General features: G+C 43.2%; 1 protein-coding gene across 6 annotated transcripts in view; it reads right to left on the minus strand.

Moving 5' to 3' along the window:
• KLF12 (KLF transcription factor 12) overlaps positions 1 to 13,821 on the minus strand; it is a 446,001-nt gene extending 432,180 nt beyond the window's left edge. For 3 of the 6 annotated variants that reach the window (XM_059684830.1, XM_059684828.1, XM_059684824.1), the window contains exon 1: positions 12,880 to 13,359. The gene's annotated coding sequence lies outside the window, so the exon portion shown is untranslated. Of the gene's footprint in view, positions 1 to 12,632; positions 12,824 to 12,879; positions 13,360 to 13,507 lie in introns of those variants that run through there. The other 3 variants (XM_059684826.1, XM_059684829.1, XM_059684825.1) reach the window with 2 other exon arrangements.
• Positions 13,822 to 14,782: the final 961 nt, after the last annotated feature.

Raw genomic sequence — 14,782 nt, forward strand, 5'->3', positions numbered from 1 at the left:
GATATTATGCAACAGCTTTGTTTTGTTTTTTAATGGATTAGAGTTCTAGTAGCTGGGTGGAAAGATTTCCCTTAGGCAGTACCGAATGAAAAAACTAAGTTGAAAATAGTTCTAAAAAGTAATCAAATTTTTGTAAGCAGTGATCAAAAAACATTGTATGAATGTGTGTTAATAACACTTATGATATAGAGAAAAATATAAAAGGACACAAAGTAGTTCTGATGCCATGAGTTATAGGGGGATAGACTGATATTGTAGGCAAAAGAAAGAAGGGGAGCCAAGAAAAAAAAGTTCACTAAAAAAATAAAGTTTAAAGTCTCCACACGCATATACCTACTTCTATCAGAGATGTATTTGTGAACACTACCCAATAAGTGAATTACTACAAAACAAAGCTTATTTCCTACAGATTATAAATTGTATCCACTCAAAAAACTAAGGCATAAAAGTAATAATAAATTCACATTTAAATACCATAAGTAGAAGCACCCTTGTAGTTGCTAAATGGGATGCTGCCCCATTCATGAATCGTTCAATTAAGCCAATTGGATCTTCAAAAAAAGTTAAAATACAACATAAACACCATACATGCCTAGCTTTGAGTGGGTTGTAAACATTAAAAGAGTTTAACACCTTTAGAATGTATCATACATATTCTAAGTACAATAAATGTGAGATATACATTTTTTGAAAGACTTTGAAATAACCATACCTTGTAAACCACCACACACAAAGCAATTTGTAAACTACCACATACTTAAGCAATTTTTTACTAGCCCATACACTTCTCAAGTATTTTAAGCTATTAAAAAAATCATATGCTTACATGGAAAAAGCTTTTCCGGTAAGATTAAAAGTACTCAAAAGAAACTAAAACATAAATCTAAAAATATCTAGGGTATTATTTTTAGGTACATTTAAGGATCTAAATGAAAAAAAAATAAACTATTCCAGAACATGCCAGTATGGCCCTGCCTTTGGGCTTAGCTGTGCTGCTTTTTCCCTGATCTGCCTCTACTTTAAGCCATGTTTCATTTACCTTTGAATTTCACTCTTTATTCTCAGCACAAGCCCTGGTACATAGTAAGAGATGAACCATCTCCCTTATTTTTCCTCAAAGAATTATGGATTCCTCTAATTGCACAGTCCCTTCAAGGATGATTAGGTTGATATCTCTGGGCCGATATATATGAGTTTTCTTTGTGTTGTTGCTTTTTAATGTCCTTTTAAAGTGAATTTTGGAAGGAGTTAAAAATTAACCCAATAATAATCAATGACTATCTCATAGGAGATGGATTCTAGATGGTGGTACCTCTTTTGTGCAATGTACTTTCAAAATTCTGGCTTATTAAGACTAAGTGAAAGGAAGAGAGCATTGGAATGAAATGAAAAAAATTACTTTACTGGAAATCAAAGTTCTAGTTCTGACTCAGCCACGTTCTAGTTATGTTACCTTCACTTGACTTTAATTTCCTCATCAATAAAATGGTAACATGTCCAAACTACCTTATAGAATTGTCAAGATGAAAGTAAAAGCACTCTAAACCACCACACACTAAAGCCATTTTTCACTAGCCCATACTTCTCAAGTATTCTAAGCTATCTATCTATATACATAAAGCCTAAGCGACCGAATGACCAAACAACAGAATGACTGGTCCACTGGTCGCTATGACACGCACTGACCACCAGGGGATAGATGCTCAATGCACAGGATTGAGCTCCATCCTGTCTGGATCAGGCCTGTGGGGATCGGGCCAAAACAGGCTATCTGGCATCCCCCGAGAGGTCCCAGATTGCAAGCGGGCGCAGGTCAGGGCAAGGGACCCACCGGTGCATGAATCTGTGCACCAAGCCTCTAGTTTATAAAGAAAACACAGCTGCTTCAACCTTTAGCCTTGGTATAGTCCCAATATACTAAATAGACAGCTCAGTGTGCAATAATTCCATCAATGCTCTTTATAGACTCATTAAAACTTCATTTCTTTCTTGTCATACAATCTGAAAACAAAATATTTTGTGTTTGCTTAAGTTTCCTGTATTTATATCTAAAGTAAAAAAGGATTTTAGAGGATTTCACTCTTTAAATACCTAACTAATTTAATGTACAATTTCTTTCTAAATATCCCTTAAGTAACACCTCTGATAAATTATAATTGACTCTGACCTATAAAACTGACTGGTTTTTAAGTTTTTTCTTCTATTGTTCTTCTGCAAAAAAAAAAAAAAAAATGTATTCCTATATTCAAAATTTTTTTTATCAAGGCTAAAATTCACATCATTTCTAAATAAAATATCATCCATAAAATCTCTTTAGCAATATGAAAAGAATCATTAGATAATAAATATCACATAAAGGGTATTTTTAAAACTTTATTAATCAATCATTATTATTTTTGTTTTGCCCAAATAAACTTTCCTTAAACTCATTATAACACTGCATGCCCTACTGTCCAAGTATATCTCAGGATTTATTTTTGGAAAAGCAAGTTTTTTTGATATGGCAAATGACAGAACTTTAACCAAAACACCATAAAGTCATCAGCTCTAGAAGATAACAGAAAAAGAGTTGTGAAGTCACCACAGTTGCCAAAATACCTTTTTCATTTGTTTTCTTCCACTTGCAGTTTTGCTTTGCTTTTCTATAAGAAAAATAAATAAACTATCTCCACAAAAAATTTTTGCCAATACCTGAAACCTTTGGTCTCTCAGATAGAAGCAATTTTTCCCCATGCATTTTGTTTAAAGGAACTTACAGCATTTGGTCCATTTATCACAAATTACTTCGTATTATAATTTTCTACATAAGTCTTGCCTCCCCTACCTGATTTTCAGCACATTAATGATGATATCCTACCCATTTTTGTATAAGATTCCGGATACATGGTGGAAGCTAAATAAGTATAGGTCAAATGGATAAGTAGGCATTTCTATGTAGATAAGATGTTTTATTACTTTTATTATATGCATCTGACTTTAATAGCTTTATCAAATAGCAAAATGCATACTGGCCAGAAATTACTGGTCTACAATTACCAGTGTGGTTCTGTAGCAGTTGCCTTCTAAAAGTTTTTGGTTTAGATCTCATAATTTGTTTTAGTACATAAGTTAGCAAAAGAAGAACTGGCTTCTATATGGAAGTAAACATTCCAGTCAATGTATTCTAGTAAATGTAGTATGTCAATATAATCTACAACTTAATGCATGATTTTATTATAGATTATGTTGACACATGACATCTACTAGAAAACCTCTGAACACAGCATTTATATGTATAATACTCTCACTTTTATTCTCTACTCTATAACAAGACTAAATCTGTAAAGTCTATTTACTCATGAAGGGAAGAGTAACACAAGGGAAGTTCAAAGGTTTCCAGTGTTTGAATCCCTGCTTTAAACCTAACTGGCTATTGACCATGATGCTATTACTTTGGTGAAAATCAGTTTCCACATCTATACAATAGAAACAAAAATATCATGCATGCATACTCAATAAGTATTCTTTAATACAGAGGTAATCTCTTTATATATACAGTACACTCCTGAAACTTGTTTAAAACTAAATTATGCCAGAAACAAAAGAAAAATTATAAAATCTGCAATTACACACAATCTATTAAATACCGTCATTAAAAATAGATATATATGCCAAACCGGTTTGGCTCAGTGGATAGAGCATCAGCCTGCGGACTAAAGGGTCCCGGGTTCGATTCCGGTCAAGGGCATATACCTTGGTTGCGGGCACATCCCCACTGGGGGGCGTGCAGGAGGCAGCTGATCGATGTTTCTCTCTCATCGATGTTTCTAGCTCTCTATCCCTCTCCCTTCTTCTCTGTAAAAAATCAATAAAATATATTTAAAAAAAAGAAATAGATATATAGTACTTTGTGTGTTTTGTAATATATTTTTTCAGGATTTATCAGCTTAACTCCTTTAAGCATTTTCAGTAGATTCACTATTCAACACACCTAATGATTTCTTTGTCTCAATTGTGTATCAAGATAATAAGCCCTGTTCTCATAACTAAAAGCAGCACTTTCGTTTTCCCTTTTTTCTATTTAGTTTGTTAATGAAAGGCAAAAAGTAACATTTTCAAATAGTTTTTCAAACATGGCAAAATTGCAAGGGGGGCTGAGAAGGATGTCACTTCGCAAATACTGTCACACAATAGCTTAAAAAAAGGCATTCATGAAATGATGTTCGTAAGTCAAAATTCAATGTGTAAACGGTACTTTAAGGGTCTCAACATATAACATTAAAAGTCTCAATTATTTAAAAGTGAACTATACATACCTGTCTACAAAAAGTACATATAAATAAACTAATACATGAAAAGCACAGTGCCTAACTTCTGCATTCAGCTGTTCAATGAAGAGTAGTTATTTTATTTTGTTGCTACTATTCATTCTGAATTGCTGCTTTTACTAAAAGAAGCATCAATATATTGGAGTAGACTATTATTATCAAGCACTATGTACCAGGTTCTATGTACTAGATGCTTTCCATACATAACCACAATTTGAATCCTCAAAAAAATTCTGCAATGTTGACATTATTTATTCTTGTTTTTGTTTTTTTATTAACTAGAGGCCCAGTGCACGAAATTCGTTCACGGGGAGGGGGGTATCCCCTCAGCCCAGCCTGCACTCTCTCCAATCCGGGACCCCTTGGGGGATGTCCTACTGCCAGTTTAAGCCCGATCCCGAAGATTGGGCCTAAACCGGAGGTTGGACATCCCTCTTACAATCCTGGACCACTGGCTCCTAATCACTCACCTGCCTCCCTGCCTAGTCGCCGCTAACTGTCCCTCCCTGCTGGCCTGGTCGCCCCTCACTGCCTCTGCATGCTGGCCTGATCACCCCTAACTGACCCCCGTGCCGGCCTGTTCACCCTCCACTGCCCCCCTCTGCCAGCCTGGTTGCCCCTAACTGCCACCACCTGCCAGCCTGGTTGCTCCCAACTGCCCCCTTTGCCAGCCTAATTGCCCCCAACTGCCCCTCCTGCCGGCCTGGTCACCCCCAACTGAACCCTCCCCCACCAACCTGGTCACCTCTAACTCCCCCCCCCCACTGGCCTGGTCATCTCTTACTGCCCCCACGCCGGCCTGGTCGCCCCCACCTGCCCCCCTCTGCCAGCCTGGTCACCCCTAACTGCCCCCACCCTGCCGGCCTGGTCACCCTCAACTGCTCCCCTGCTGGCCTGGTTGCCCCAACTGCCCCCCCCCCCCCCCCCGCTGGCCTGGTCAACCCTCATGGCCTCCCCACCAGCCTGGTCGCCCCATGCAGCCTGCTGTTCAGTTGTTTGGTTGTCCCTCACCAACCCCCCTGCCGGCCTGGTCGCCCCAAGCAGCCTGCTTGTTCAGTCGTTTGGTCGTCCCTCACTAAGCCCCCTGCCGGCCTGGTCGTAGGCAGCCATCTTGTGAGGGTGTGAGGGTCAAATTTGCAAATTACCTCTTTATTATATAGGATCAGGAAACAAGACTTGGAGAATTAACTTGCTCACTCAGGTAACAACTGGTTAGAGGTTTCAAATCCAGCACTAACTCTACTACAAGGTTTCATTTTGCAAGAAAATAAATTTCAGAAAAACTGGAGTGAATTATGGAATGGCTAATAGAGTTGAATATATTTCGCTAGAGATAAAAAGACTTAGGTAGGAAATGACCACGATTATTGGCACTGAGCTACTGAAAGAATTATCATATGGACTGCATTCCTCAATTTGATCTTTCAATAAGTGTGTTAGCACTATATAATCAGGCAGTATATTAGGCACTGTGTTAGAAGCCAGTAAAGTAACAATGAAGAAGATTCATATCCTGTCTCATGGGACCTATTATTGGGCGGGGACAAGGCAAATCAAGAAGCAATTACAGCAGAAATTCTGCTCTGGTGCCGAAGAATAGACTGGAGCCCAGCATATTCTTAAAGCAAGCGATGATAAATAAGAGTCACACAAAACGTGATGCTTAACAGTGATTGTTATAACATGAGCAGGAGTTAGGCAAGGTATATGTGTGACACAAAAAGAATACAAAATGAATTATATTGATGACCTAGTTTGAGTGTTTAGGCAGAGTTTGAAAAAATGGGCTTTTTTTGTTTCTTAACTGGAGAAAATATAGCTTAGGGAGAAATGATGTAAATTAATATCGTTCTTAATTTTCTCAAATTTTTGAGAAATTTGAGAAATGCACATGACTGAAAACTGTGCATACAAATAAAATGTGCTCAATAAGTTTTCAAATACCCATTTGAGATCTCTATCATCTAACTTCCTTTATTGTGCATATGTTTGTATTGCAACAATGTTTGAGTCTAACTAAGGGACCTAAGCCATAAATCAGACATAGCTTAATCAACAGAATCTTGGCTTAACTAGGGATTTGCAGATCAATAAACTATTCTAAACTATAGTACAACAGCACAAATTTAATGCTTCTATTAAAAAATTAAGGGCACTTTTAATTACCTGTTGATAGAAGTTTTAGTTGACTCATTAAAGAAGAAGCCTAGAGGTTTACAACTTCTAAATAATCATTGTTGATTTTTATTTTCAACTTTCTGTAACTGATCATGGGAACTGTATTTACAGTTTTGTTTTGTTTTTCTTTTTGAAAAGCTCAGATACTTCACCTACTTGATAATGTTAATGGCAACTTTTATACCAGCTACATAGAAACTTCTTAAGAGTGACATTCTCAAGGTCATGGAGCAAATCTCTGGTTAGACAGGAATGGAATTCATGACCTCTGACTGCCAGAAATTTTCTACCCACACTTGGAAATTCCTGCTCCATAAGTGTAATTTATATGCTCACTTTCAGAGGCTGGAAAGTTCAAGTCTTTTAGGGCAGGGGGTAAGGAGTAGGGAGAGAGTAGTTTTTCTGTCCAATCAGTTGCCACGCCAGTCCTTCATAGTTTTGCAAAGTAATTTTTACCCACGTTATCTCATTTCACCCTTTCCACAGCCCTGTAAACTACACATTTTTCTTCCCATTTCACAGACTCAGGTTAAGAAATTTAACCTAGGTCATTTAGAGTAATTAGTAACCAAGAAAGTCCTGACTCAAACTGCTATTTCTGCCACTTAACCCAGTCCTGATTCCAGTATGTATAAAATTAGCAAATACCTAATAATTAAATGAATGAAGGTTTTCTTTACAGTTGTCTATTTCATTTTTCACAATAACCCATCTTTGTTACTGTTAGGTATTGGTTTGTTTTGGGGAGGGCAGTGTTGCTTCCATATTTTGTAATGAGTTTGCTTGTCAATCTAAAAAAAAAAAAAAGCAAGAATAGTATTACCAAACATGGAATTTGAAAAAACAAACTTTGGCCCAGCTGGTGTGGCCCAGTGGTTGAGTGTCGACAGTTTGATTCCCAGACAAGGCACCTGCCAGGGTTGCTGGCTCAGTCCCCAGTGGGGGCTGTGCAGGAGGCAGCCTATCTATGATTCTCTCTCATCATTGGTGTTTCTGTCCCTCTCTCCCTCTCTGAAATCAGTAAAAACATATTTAAAAAACAAACTCTGTGTGTTTTCCCCCTTTTTATATAAGTGAGGGGCTTTTTAACTGTAATTCTTGGTCATAATGTATATGGTGTGGAGGATATGTACAAATATAGGTAAAGAATATAAAAACATGCATTAATATTATACATACACATATATATCTACTTATGTAAAATGGTGAATATATGTATTATTGTGAGAAGTCCCCTCTTATCTACAGTTTTGCTTTCCAAGGTTTCAGTATCCTTAGTCAAAAAAAACATTACATGGAACATTCCAGAAATAAACAATTAATGTTTTAAATCATATGCTGTTCTGAGTAGTATGATGAAATCTCCAGCCATCTAACTCAGTCCTGCCCAGGATGTGACATCCCGTTGTGCAGCATGTCCACACTGTATATGCTCCCCACCATTAGTCAGTTAGTAGCCAGCTAGGTTACCAGATCGACTGTTGTGGTATCGAAGTGCCCGGGTTCAACCTGGGTTCAAGTAACCCTTATTGTTGTTGTTAATCCTCCCTTGAGGATATTTTTCATTGATTTTTAGAAAAGGAGGAAGGGGAGAGAGAAGGAGAGAGAGAGAGTGAGAGAGAGAGTGAAACATCAATGTGAGACACATTAATTGGTTGCCTCCTCCATGATCCCTGACCAGGGCCAGGGATGGATGCTGCAGTGCAGGTACGTGCCTGTGACAGGGAATTTGAACCCGCTTTGGTGATGATAGTAATTCGGACATGCCAAAGAGAAGCCATAAAGTGTTTCCTTTAAGTGAAAAAATACATATGGATAGTAGAAAAAAATATACAAAGTGTTCCATATAATCCACAGTTTCAGGTATCCACTGGGGTCTTGAAACATATCCCCCGCAAGTAACAGGGGACTGTATACGTGTAAGCACGGTGAATATAGCACTTGGAACACAATTCCTGGGTATCTAGGCCAGCAACTAGTAATATGGCAGCTTCTGTAGCCTCTGCCGGGGTAGGAAAACTATCCCAAAGCTCTCCCATTTTCCCCTCTCTCCTTCCCTGCAGCAACACAGCAAGACACAACAGCTTCCTGCTAGTCCATCTGTACCTAAACAGCAATATTGTTCGGACCAGTCCAATCATTATACTAACAAATATTTTAAAATATATGCCATAGAATTAGCAACAAAATAAAAGTGCAACTTTAAGTGAGGGGGAAAGAAGTGGGAGAAGAAAGACCATACCAGGGCAGAATTCTTTGGGTGTATATCCTATAATCCACTGCCAGACCAAAACAAATTTTTATAGAGCAATATGACTACTCAAGTAGCCACTTTTATGACAATAAACACCCAAAACCGAAAAATCCTTTTGTAACATAATTACTGAGAATATACAGGGAAAGTAACCATTTAATCCACAGCATGTGTTCTCCACCACAGAACTGAAACGCTGACATCAGATGGGGTGTGGCTGGCCTAGGCCCTGGGAGTGAATTCTGGCCAGCTGAAGTCAGACAGTCCTCTGGGCAGGCTTGGGATCTAGAAACCACCAAGCAGGTCTCATAGAGCCTAAGGCTGTTGACCTTCTGGGCACAGGGCAAGGCCCATCTGTTTACATGCATTTTGATTTTGGGAGGGGTGATTGTGGTGGATGAGTTAAGGCAGTGGTTACAGGGTGTTGCCAATAATTTAATTTTAATTTTTTTACCCTTACATTTTGTACATGCTTAAGACGGAAAACTGTGCAAAACTTGTAGACTGAAAAACAAATAAATACGAATTTTAAAATGGAAAATAAACTAACATTAGGCAAGATATAGATATTTCCACTCTACAATAATAAAGTATTTTCAAAATGTAAATGATAGAGGTAAACTACTGAAACCTATTTTAGGATTTATTAATGAAAATGAAAGTTGTTTTCTAAAAGAAAAAGTTAACCATGGTGTCCATTCTAAATGAAACTGTTTTGGGATTTTTTTTAGCTCTTGTTCATTCATTCATTAATATGGAAGCATGAGTGGGGAAACTTATCTTAAAAAAAAAAAACTTTTCAAATGAGTTTGTACCATTTCTAGCTTTGTAGAATAAACTACTTTGTATTAATACATAAATCAACTACATCTAGATTTAAGAATGTGACACTGTAACAATGTTTCTTGCACAATATAAAGAAAACAAACTGTTTGACACCCCATTTTAATGTGATTATTCTAATGTTAATTTGCATAAATATGAAACTCCACACTCACCATTTTGTACAATGGTGAAAATGTCCAGGACCTTTACATATTCACCGTTTAACAATATCACTTCACTGGTAAGGTTACTCAATACTAGCTTAATCAACACTGGCTTGAGTTCAAAATGCCCTCATTATAAGCTAGAGGCCTAAGCTTAGAGAGACACACTTATGTGTCTTTGCAGAGATTAAAAAAAAAACACACAACAACACAAAACCACTATATTTAAGACCAAATTACTTCAGTAAGCTGATAACAGCCTGCTTCAAGATATGACATCTAAAACTCACTCTGAGTCTATTAAAGTCCATGTTTACCTTGCACAAGAGGTGGGGAAGTAATCCCTGAGGAGCATATAAATCTTTAAATGGCCAGAACACTATCGCTATTATTATATGCCTGATGCGTGCTCTTGGGAATGACCATCAAGCATCCTCGTTTGCTCTTCCCGGGGCCAGGGAGAGTGAGCACACCAGGGCTTGCAGTCCCTTCCCTGTCTGTACACACATAGGCTGCAGCTGTAGTAAACAACCACCAGCCAAGAGTTGCTAAGGTCAAGGTCTCAAATGCTATAAGAGGACCAGCTTCTCCCAAATGACATTCAGTTGTTGAAAAGGAACTTTGTGGATAAAAAAATATTAAGGGCTCATAACCACCACAATTTTCATTCAATAAATAGCCATACAAAGCGTTCCAAAACAAAGTTTAGCTGACCGTAGTGTCTTTTAAATGTGTATTAATAAATCACTGAAGCACTTCACAAATAGACAGAAACCCCTCGAGAATGTTTTGTTTACCAGACACAGCTCTACTGGTTACACAGTTTCAGTTCATAAATTATGAAAATTTTATGGGAAAATATTCCAAATAGTATTGTACCATACTTATTAGGAAATAAGTATATTTCATAATAGTTAGGAATTAGAAAGTAGAACTATAGACCTCTTTCCTAAATACATTACAAATGTCTGCCAATTCTGGTACCCGCAAATTGCTCTCTCTCCAACTCAGAGCAGCTTAATATACTCTAGGTAGTCTTCAGAGAGAGCAGGCTGCAGCGATAAAGAATACCTTATGCAATTGAAATGTTTGCCCTTCAACATCCTATTTCTACTAAGCTTCTACAGTTAAACATTTTCTAGCCTAAAAGTACACCCCTTTATCATAACCAATTCCTACGTATTTTTATTTAAATATATAAAAAAACACACACACGTTTGAATGAGGTCTGCAAATAGCACAACCAGGTTTTTTGGAGGGTGGGAGTAGGGGGTGGGATGGGGGTACTGTTTTTATTAAATACCAGTTCCAAAGAGTATTTCTTAGAAGACGGTATACACCCACTCTTCAAAGTGACCACTCCTATCCCCATCACAAGCTGCTGCCTGTAAAAAGCCACCAAATTTATTTTAAAGCATTTACTCATCTAAACAACTCTATCCTCCAGTAAGAAAAGGGCATGGAGGCGGCTAGGTGGCTTTGCAGAATGACGTGTATTTGATTGGCAGATGTCTATGAAGCCACTAGATGCACATGCACTAAATGTAAATAGAGCTGCTCATCTCCGCGGTGTGACAGGGAAACTGAGAGAATACTAAAGCTGATTGAAAATAAAATATCTGAGTGCGCCAGGAGAATTCTATTAGCCAGTGGAATTGCTTAAAACAATCCATATAGAGCCATTCTTAAACCATCTGCACAGTTAAATTAGAGAGCTGACAATATTAACCACACAAACTGTTTATCCAGATTACACATTCCGTTGTACTAATACTCTTTAACTCAACACAGTCCGGCTTTTATCAACTGAATTAAGGCTATTACTATTAAAGTATGCAAAAACTGGAAGAGCAGGCTGAAGGGGGTTGGGAAGCTGCGGGGCATATAACAAAGGAATTGGTACTTTTTCCCAAGCATTTGCCTCAAATACACTTCGAAACAGAACTGTTGAGTGCACCCCACCCTTTTCCCCAAAGATAAAAGTTTCCAAAGTTCTAATAGGCAGTTCTCTACCCAACAAAAGCAGGATTGATTCTCCCGGTAGGGGAGCATCTAACAAGAACACCAACTAATGTCGTGGAGGTCAAGTCCGAGTCCTCAGAGCGAGCTTCTAAGGCAAGAAGTGGCTCCTAGGCCGGCTAGCCAGGCTTCCAGGCCAGGGTGGACGTGCAAAGTTGGCCCTTGTCAACTCGGGCCGAGTCCCCCGTAATTGAAAATATCAGCCACGGGGCAGCCCCTGGCTACTTCCATGGATGAGGCACTGTAGCAAGTGACAGTTACACATCATTACGACCAGAGACAATAATGAATGTAGCACCAGGACCACTATTCATGCCAGCAGTGTCATCTCCGCCTTAACCCCTTCCCCTCCACTCTCTCCAGCGCACACCCCGAGCCCACACAGCCCGGTGCGGCAGCTATTGACCGAACTCGCTCTATTCTTGGGGGCAAACTACTTCCACAAGCACCCCCCCCCCCCAATTCAGCCCTGGTGTTTTATTTCTCATCTTTGGCAACTGTCAGGCAAACACAGCAACCAACAATTCCACTAGGGATAGAAAAACATTTGCTTAATTCACGTTACTTGATAAGTTCTTTTTTAAAAAAGAAAGAAACGTATATATTGGGGGGGGGGGGGCTCCTTCTTTCTTCTCCACGAATACGACGGACGTTACTTGCTTTGCAATAGCATCGCCCTCCCTGGGCCCCCTCCCGCTTCCCAACACTTTCCCCCTTTAAGAACACAGACCAACCAAAATGATTTAACTTGAGCAGATGACAGAAGGAAAATAAAACATGTTAAGAGAATACGGTCTGATTTGGGATGGCAAAAAAAAAGAAAAAAGAAAAGAAAAAAAGAGGAGGGGGTTGTTTATTTTGATAAGAAACGGAATCGGCACAGACCTGAACAGAAGCTGCAGAGCAGGAGAAATTGTTTTCTTTCCCTCACAGAGTCCCCCTCTCTCCCTTTCTCTCTCGCACGCGCGCGCGCGCACTCACACACTCACTCTCGCACACACTCGGCGGCCACCGCGCACACTCACACGCACCCTCGCACACGCACGGGCAGAGCCTCTCAGCTGCTCTCTGCAGTTCTCAGGAAATGAATGGGGGGCAACCCAGGGAACTGTTGTACTTGCAAATGACTTACCCGGATCACATGATGCGCTAAATGTAGGGTGGGCCGGTGGGTGGAGGCAGCCGAGCCGCGAGCCCGGGTCTAGCGTGGGGAGCCTCGCCAGGCCCGCATCGAATTACCCCGGGGCCCTGCCGAGGGGGTTGCAGGACGCCGTGCTCCTCCCTTGCAGCCCGCAGCTCAGGAAACCGGAGAGGTGCTGGGGGGTGGGGTGGGGCGGGGCGGGGTGAGGTTGGGGGGTGAAAACACCAAACCCCCCAAACAAAAGAGCTCTGGGTCCTCCTCCCCAGAAACAAAGCCCCGCCGCTGCGGGCGAGCCCTGGGGTGGGGCCGAGGGCGGGGGCGGCGGCGGGGAGGGGCGCGCTCAGCAGGCGCTAAGTCGCTTTATTGCCATAAAATGGGGCCCCCGAGCCGCTCCGCCCGAGGATTAGGAGGCGGGCTCTGAGTGTGATGGTTGAAATCCCCTGTGGGAAACTAACCCCTCCCCGTTCGCAGAGGTAGAAGGCAACACCCACTGCCCGGCCCTCGCTCCGCCGCCCGGGCCGCCGGCTGGGGGGTGGGTCCGCGGCGTCTCCACCCCGCCCCACCCCGCCCCACCCTCGCCCCCGCCCCCCGCCGCGGCCTGCGCCCGCTTCCCTTTCACCTGCACCACCTTGCCGCGGCGCCCAAAATAACCCACACATGGCCAGCGCGCCCGGGGAGCCCGCGGGGCCTCGCGGGGGGCGGGACCCCGGGATTGCAACTCGCCGGGCGAGGACTCGCTCGGAGCCGCGACAAAGTCCCCTCTTTTGTGTGAGACCGTGCATGGCAGCAGGAGGAAGAGAATTCGGAGACAAATACAGCGCGGAGCCAGCACGGGCCCCCCTCCCGTGCCCCCCGGGGGGGAGGGGGGAGAGGAGGGGCCGCGGCGCCCGCGCTCTCCCCGCGGCTCACCCGCCAGCGAACTTGGAAAGGTGTGGGCGGAGCTGGCTGCGCGGCCGCGGAGGCTGCGGGGCTGGCGGCGCCCTCTCTCGCGGGGACCGCCCCCGGGCGCCGGGCATCGCCCGGGCCGGGCAACAATGAGGTCGGGTGGGGGGTGCTGGGCCGGACGGTGGCCTCCCCGCGGGAGTGCGGGGGAGGGTGGGGCGGGCGGGCGGGGCCGCTGGGCGTGTAACGCGAGGGAATCATTGTTTGGGTCCCGGAGCTACACACGTTGCGGGCGAGGCGGGGGCGTCCTCCCTCCCCGCTCTTCACCTTGGAGGGATGGAAGGGGGCGAGGCCGAGACGCTGGCTTCGCTTTGGAGCCCCCGGAGTCGTGGCGCCCGCCCGCGCTAGTGATTTAGAAAAGCGGGAGAACTTGCTGGCGGGGAGGGGAGCCGGAGCTGCAGACCCCGGCCCAGGCCGCGGGGCGGTGGGGTTTGGAGCACGAGGGAGTCTAGCCCTGCGCCCCAGAAGGGAGCCCCGAGCTCTGGGCTGCCGGGACCCGAGTCCTGGACGCCTTCGCCGGCGACCCCTCCCGCCCGCCTCGGTGCCCAGGGGACAGATCCGCGGGGCTCTGGGGCAGCCGAGAGGAGGCGGCGGCGCGACCCGGCCGTTCTCTCCGCGGCCCGGAGGGCGCGGGGTCAGCTCCGCGCGGGGAGGGGGCGGGGGGGTAAGGGAGGCGGGGGTTGTTGGGGAGGAGACTGGGCGGAAGCCACGGGCGGGATGCGGGGAATGGGCCGGACACGGGCGGTCATCGATCGAGGTTGCGTGCGCCACTTTCTTGCAAACCCAGGTGAGCGCGCTGAGGCTCCAGGGCGGGCAGGACACCGTGCACGGTTGCCCTGCGTCCGCCCCGCGTGGGAAACCGCCCGTGGGTGGGAAGGCCGCTAAGGGAAAGTTTCTGTGGAGGCAGGAAGATTTGCAGGGATGTGACCCGAAGTGGGATAAGAAGAGAAAC

The sequence above is a fragment of the Myotis daubentonii genome, chromosome 2 (assembly GCF_963259705.1).
Source record: "Myotis daubentonii chromosome 2, mMyoDau2.1, whole genome shotgun sequence".
Lineage (NCBI taxonomy): Eukaryota > Metazoa > Chordata > Mammalia > Chiroptera > Vespertilionidae > Myotis > Myotis daubentonii.